Consider the following 7,326-nt stretch of genomic DNA (forward strand, 5'->3'; position numbering starts at 1 on the left):
GCATAAAAGTCCCTTTAAAAAAAAAAACAACCAACCAAACAAAACCAAACACTTTCTTTTTTGTTTTGTTTTGGTTTGGGTTTTTTTAATGTTTGACAAAACAAATATAGCCTTAGTTGAAGAGGACAGCTTCTGCAAACATACTACTTAACTCACAGTGTTTTAAAGGTTTACTTTTGCCCTTCTAATTTAACGTCTGGCTATGCTGCTCTGAATAGAAGATGACCTGCTTCTATGCTCAGAAGCTCCTTTCATAAGGATCTTCAATTTGTTGGTTTTAAATTATAGCTCACAAAACATCAAAATTTTTATTTGCTACTAAGCAATCTTTAATAAACAATTGAGGAAAAACATGCATATGGCTAAGTTTGCCATGTGTAATACTTATCTTTTTGTTTAAATTCAGCAGTGAGCAATTGTGCCCTATTATTTAGGAGAATGCCTTGCCAGTGTTTGCTAATCACTTTTCCTAAAAGTAACAGATACCCTGGATGGTCCAACAAATTGTAAGTCAATCTTCAGGTTCAGTGCAAGGCAATATCCTGAAAGAAAAATGACTTGGACAGTTTGTGATCAGCAACTTGAATTACAGCCCTGGTGCTCTAAGCATCACACCCCTTCATTTAAGAAGCATGACCACATGTTTGCAAAGTGAGGACTGGTCTCTTATTTCATCGCAGAAGCCAAGTTAGAAATCATAAAGATAGCATGATAGCAACACCCTGCCTGATCCAGGGGAGGAAAAATCGGAAACTAACTGTTAAGTATGAAAGGAAAATTATTATTATATATATGTATAATATTTTTTATAATAACTATAATATTAATTATAACATTGGGCTAATGGTTGTTTAAGAAGAGAGCTTCTGTGCTTGTTCCATTGCTCCAATCTCTGAATACAAATGCATTTGTTTTTTCCATTGTGAGTACCAGTTCTTACCAATTTGTCGGAAACTTATTTAAATAAATTTAATATTAAATAATCAAGATTTAAATAAATGACTGGTGCCCCCTGTCTCCAGAAAGGTCCCTTCGATATAATTTGGGCTCTGCAGCATTGCTGAAAGGTGGGGCAGGAGAGAAGCAGAGGCCAGGGGCAGCCTCCCTTTGCGTCCCCATCGGTGATACGAAGGGTGATGCCAGGACCCTGCAGGCTCTGCCCTGGCTGCCAGAGCTGACCTTCGCTGAGCACGTGGGTGTCACGGTTTGAGAAACCCCTAACAATTTATTGTTGTTTAGACAATCATTCTATCACCCGATGACCCTTCCCCACCCGGGAAAGGGAATCAGGAAAAAACAAGGAAACCTGGGAGCTAAAGTATAACCAGATTTAATAGAGTAAGATTCGATAATTAACACTAATAGCACTAAAGAACCAATATTGATCCCGATATCAGTATAAATATACACGGATTATACTCAGCCCATTGTATCAGCAGGAGGCACAAAGTTCTCAGGACGGCAGCCATCGAGAGAGAGAGAACTTCACAGAAAACTTTCTTATTTATAGTGAATGTGATGTTGAGGGTATGAAATAACCCTGTTGGCCAGCTTGGGTCAAGTGCCCGGGTCTTGCTCCTCCTCATCCCCACACCTGGCAAGCTCGAAAACACTGAGACCTTGAGACCCACACACCATAGCTGGCTGTAAAGTAATTATTTTCACAAATTCAGACACTGGAGTCTTCTAAAAGTGCAGTCTTCCCAAGTATTAGAAGATATATTAGTCCTGTGTCATGCAAACCAGGACAGTGGGGTTAACCCAAATGGTGCCCAGCACATGCAGGGAGAACCTGCTCCTGTTATTACTCTGGAGGAAGGATGATGGGAGACAAACGCAAAGCAACAGGCCTTTTGGCAGAACCAAAATAAATGAGGAAAAAGCACTCAGAAAATCCTTCCTCCGTCACCCCCTCAGCAGACAAGGCCGGTTTGGGCAGGGGGACACCTGGACAGGGTTTGAGCCAGCTAGCACAAACCTTGCGGCGTGTGCCAGGTGAGGAGCTGCCCAAGCGCAGCAGAGGGAGAGGAGAGCTGTCCTTGTCCTGGTCTCCAGCCATGCCACCCAGGGCCAGACCAGATATTTCTGACCTGCTGTCTTCAAGGCCTAATTAGGTCAGGCCTCATTTCCAATGAGCCCTGAGACCCTCCTGAGCCAAGCATCACAGCATTGATGACTCAATCCCAGATCTGACCTCCTCAGCTCTCCATGGGGTGGGAGGGGGCAGCCGGCACGGGCACCTGAGCTGGTTCCCAGGAGCTCTCCAGGAAGGGGACCACTAGCAAGCAGGGCTCATGGGGAGCTTGGCAGCATAGAACCCACCTGCTCACCCACCTCCACATCAAGAAGTAGACACCATTGGTACAACCAGATGGCAGCTCCTGCTCACTGGAAGCAGGACGTTTTGTGGTGAAGGTGGAAGAAGAGGAACCATGTTCTTGCTTCCATGCAGCGCCCTGTGCTGACATGGAGGCTCCAACCCTGCCAAGAGTCTTGCAGCTGACTCATTTAAATCAATCCAATGGGGTACTCGCACACCAGGAACAAAGCCTACGTTTTGAGGGCTGGTCCTCTGCAGGAGTGCTGCGGCTGCCCCTTCTCCAGCCAGGTTCAGGAGTACCCGGATCTAGTACATTCACATTGTGCATGGACAGCAACACAGAAGCTGAGAAATCACCTCTCTCGCCCATTTTTGTCCCATGGTCCTCCCTACCCTGCTGGGTTTCCAGGACATTCTCCTCAATTCTTGGCTAGAAAAGGCCACCAGCACAGTTTTACATGAGCAAAGACTCCTTTCACAGAAATGGGAGCTCTTCTAATCTTGTTCTCTTGCTGCTTTGAAGACATTTAAAATGTATTTAGACCTCTGACCAGGTGCCTAATTAGTTGTTGTGGCTATTATGGCATTTCTAGTTCGAGGACAATGAGTAACTCAGAAGCAGACACATTACCTCACCCAAGCACCTCTGCCAGGTGGCTTGAGAATCCAGGCACCAGGATTATTGGTTCCCTATGGAAAGGGAGCTGTGGTTCCCTGTGATGGTAAGCCATGACCAAGAACTAGTCAAAATGTAATTTAAACACAGCTGAGAAGTGCCCAAGTGAACTACTTATTGCATCCACGATGTACCATGGCCTCAGCAGACCAGGGACTCTGGCCCTTCCAAGCCTGATGAATTGGTACCGAAGCAATTGCGTTATTTATTTTCACTTTTCTATTGTCAGTTACTTTCTCTTATTGACTCAAGTAGTGTTGAGTCCTCCAGAGTGGGGACCATGTCTGCTTGCCTGTAAAGCACCCAGCAGAGTGATCCTCCCATGGCTGGGTGTCCTCTCATCTCATGCAATTGCAGATGTCCCACCTGGACAGGGATTTCACCTCCTCCTTCAGACACAGGCAAGGTGAATAGGGAGGCGATGAATCCTTTGAATTATAGACTTTAATATACATGCGCTGTAACGTCTCTGATTCAAAGCCGCCTAGCGCAATGGCACATGTTTGTGCTGGAATGGAAACACAGTCCTGTTAGAATAAAGTTCACTGTTACACAAACTAGGCCTCCTAATTCAATGATTTTATTTCACTAAGCCAGCACCCCAAATTCTAATTCAATGAAGTTCACAGCAGCACAGATCTGGCTTATCACTCGGGCAGGGGTAGCTCTAAGCATCAAGTAAGGCATGCCATGCTCAAGTTATGGGCGTGCTTAAGAGCTTATGTTTGACCTTGGTCCCCAGCAGCAAAGTCCTTTGGATCTGATGTGGATGTGATGTAGCTGCAAGTAATCTCTCCTTCAGTTAAATGCGGTCTGGAAAGCAGCTGTTTAATAAGCTGCAGATGCATTTAGGGGTCTTCATATTTATGATTGTATTTCTTATTTTAAAAGAACCTGGGAGTGTTTATTTCTACCAGCAGGTGTAACTCTTCACAAGTAATTATTCTTGTATCCTGGAGCTTCCCAGCGTCCCTCAGCAATTTTTCCTAAAATCCTTTGACTTTACTGTATAGAAGGATGCTGAAAGCGTTGGGAATAATCTGTTCCTTTACCCCAATGCAGTTAAAATGTATCATCCTCAAAGAATGGCCTCCCTATCCCGTTCAACACTCCTAACTATACATACACCGAAGAGAAATTTAGGTTGAAATACGTATATCCATGTGTGTGTACACGGGCTCTACACCCATACATGCGTACACATTTCTTTAAAAAAAGACCTCACAAAGCCTTTGACATACACCTATTTAAAAACATGCAGAGAGCTTGTTGAACCCAGGTGAACACATCTCCCTTCAAGTAGCCCCGAACTCATCGGGGTCTTTAACTCTGCAGCGGATCCTTGTGGCACCAGGAAATAGGCTGAAGCCGGACACTTGCCACAGCCAGGCACCGCCAGCCCAGCACTCCTGATTCCGCTTCCCACACCTCCGAGGAAAGAGGGAATACCCTGGCTTGGTCCTTCCCCTGGAAATTGAAACCTGAAGTCAGGAGCAGACATTACAGCCCTGCCGCTGCCTCTACTACCGGGATGGTGCCAGAGTGTCGCCTCTGGTATCTGTCATAGTGTCAGAGCTGTTAACATCCAGTTACAGGAAAAAATGAGTTCTGCAACCCAGGGAAAAATCGATGCTGCCTTTCTGTGAGATTTTTATTCCCAGGAGAGAGGGGATTTTTGTCAAGTATGAAATAAATAAAATTACTGTGAGATGTGTTTCCTTTACATTGAAAACAAGGGCTTCTTTTAATGTGCAGCTATTCTTCCAAAGTACAAGGGACATTATACACAGATTTTGCTAACGTATCAGAGTGGGGAAATTAAACTCTCTAGCCTTATCGAAGACTAAAGGTATCTCGATCAACATCTGAGACCTCACCAAGTTTTGGAAACACAATTTACCTGTCTTCCTTTTTATTCTGTTCAGTTTACACATCCACTGGCATGGGTTTTAATGCTTGCAGTTTCCAGGGTCCACGGCAAGCTGTTACGTGAGTTAAAAGGGCTGATGCAGATAATGGCACCAGACATTACCCTCTGCACATCAGTATTTAGGATCCCCCTGCCTCTGTGGGGATTGGGTTACTGGTGAGCAAGAAGGCCTTCATGGTCAAAAATACCCTGGGGACAGTCCACTTTCCAACTTTCCATAATAAGCAGCAAGGAAAGAAAATCTGCCTCGTGTACCCACAGCCACGGGGCTGCTCCCTTCACCCTCTCACACGGGTTTGGGATGTCTCCACCCTGGTGAGCTGCGGTTCCTTTCCTCACCCCAGGAGGAACTGGGAGATGCTCTGCCTCGAGATGTGCCCCTGCGTGCCACCCAAGGGTGACAGAGGCTGTGCTGTCCCTTTGCAGCTACAGCAGCGAGACAGCGATGTGCCACCTGCGGGACCAGGCTGCTCCCACGGCTCCCAGCCGCCCGCCCGTCACCCCACAGCGAGCTGATGCGGGAAACTAACACTACAAGGGCAAAACATGGAATAATTTTCTCTAGCTTTTTGCCCATTCAGTTCCCAAGGAGCCAAGTTAAAGGGAGTAAAACCTCACATGTCCATCTTGCCACGGGACGCGGACAACTTGTCTCATAGCAGGGGTTGAACCACATGCTTGTGACTTCTGGCAGTCAGAGCAAAATGGTAAGAAGATGAACCTTCAAAGACTTGCTTCAGCAGCTGGAAGTCCAGCTCTCCTCACGGCCCCTCTCGCTGTTCGGTCCCCAGGAGGGCACTGGCAGAGCCTCCTTCTCCTCCAGCGACTGAAACAAAGAGAAAAGCAGCCATCACCTCTTCCCCCACAGCCCATCCCGGAGGCCTCTGGGCACGCCGGGGCTCCCTCTTGCCACCAAGTGGTTTGTCACCTCCCCTGACCGACTGGTAATGGCACTTTGGGCTGCTGAGGACAAGACAGACTGCTCACTTGCCCAGAAAAGGAGAGTCCATCCAGGGAACGGGAGCTCTTGGCAATCATCTCCTCCACAACTGTTGCCAACACTCCTTTCCCTGCCCTCCCTGCAGGCACCCGGCAATTTATTGATCATATCCTGGTGTCGTTTCGAAGTCTACCAGTCTGCTGGGCCGGGCAGCTTGAAATTACTGTTTGGGACATGGTGACAGCAGGGTTGGAGGCTCCTCCAGAGCTAGACTTGGCAGGCACCTAGGGAAGCAGGCCCTGGGAAGAGCTTTGCGCTACACTCGGACCACTCCTGTCTCAAATACGGCTTCAGACACAGTCTTACACCAACAAAGTGAACTCCCTGCCCTGCCTGCTTCTTGCTGGCAGAGCTGCCTCATGCAGCGTGCCTACAAATGCTGCGTATATCAAGGATGGCCTGAGGAGCATATCTAAAAAATCATGTTCCCCAGAGGACATTGCTCTTGCAGCCTCTGAATGCTGAAAGTGAGGAGGACACTCTGCCACCGACACGTGCAGCCCTGCCCTGATGCAGGTTACTCGTAAGCCTTGCGAGGCACGTGGGGAGGTGCTGCCCTCACCTCTGTGGCATCAGCCACGCACATTCTGCCAAAGCCTCACATCAGACGTCTTTCCCTTGCACAAAGACTTATGTATTTTTATATTGCTGACTGATCCCAAAGGACCGGGATGTCAGGGAGATACTCAGTAAGTGTTTCTGCCCCATGGATGCACCTTAGAATCATAGAATTATTGAGGTTGGAAGGGACCTTTAAGATCATCAAGTCCAGCCATCAACCTGCCCTGACAAAATCACTTCTAAACCATGTCTCCAATTACCACGTCTACCCTTTTTTTTAAACACCTCCAGGGACGGCGAATCCACCACCTCCCTGGGCAGCCTATTCCGATGTCTAATAACCCTTTCAGTGAATATATCCAATCTAATATCCAATCTAAACGTCACCTAGCATAAATTGAACCCATTTCCTCTCATCCTATCACTTGTCACCAGGGAGAAGAGGTCAGCCCCCACCTCTCTACAACCTCCTTTCAGGTAGCTGTAGAGAGCGATAAGGTCTCCCCTCAGCCTCCTCTTCTCCAGGCTAAACAATCCCAGTTCCTTCAATGAGCCTTCAAGCTCATTACCTTAATCACTGGTGGCCAGCTTCCCACAGCAGCATGGGGTTCAAATTCTACTCCACAAATGAGCAAAAAACCCAAATGAACAGAATAACAAAATGAACACAAAATCAAAATGAACAAAAAATCAAAATGAACAGCCCAAGCTGTGCTCCATGCCACAATGTTTTACTGGTTTGATGCTACCAACTCAGAAGCCTTGCTGATGGGCTTATCTGAAATGAGGGCACTACAGACATACCTCAGGCTGTTTTCACAGCACCACTGCTCTTTCCC

This window comes from Charadrius vociferus, unplaced genomic scaffold, assembly GCF_000708025.1.
Source record: "Charadrius vociferus isolate BGI_N301 unplaced genomic scaffold, ASM70802v2 scaffold180, whole genome shotgun sequence".
Lineage (NCBI taxonomy): Eukaryota > Metazoa > Chordata > Aves > Charadriiformes > Charadriidae > Charadrius > Charadrius vociferus.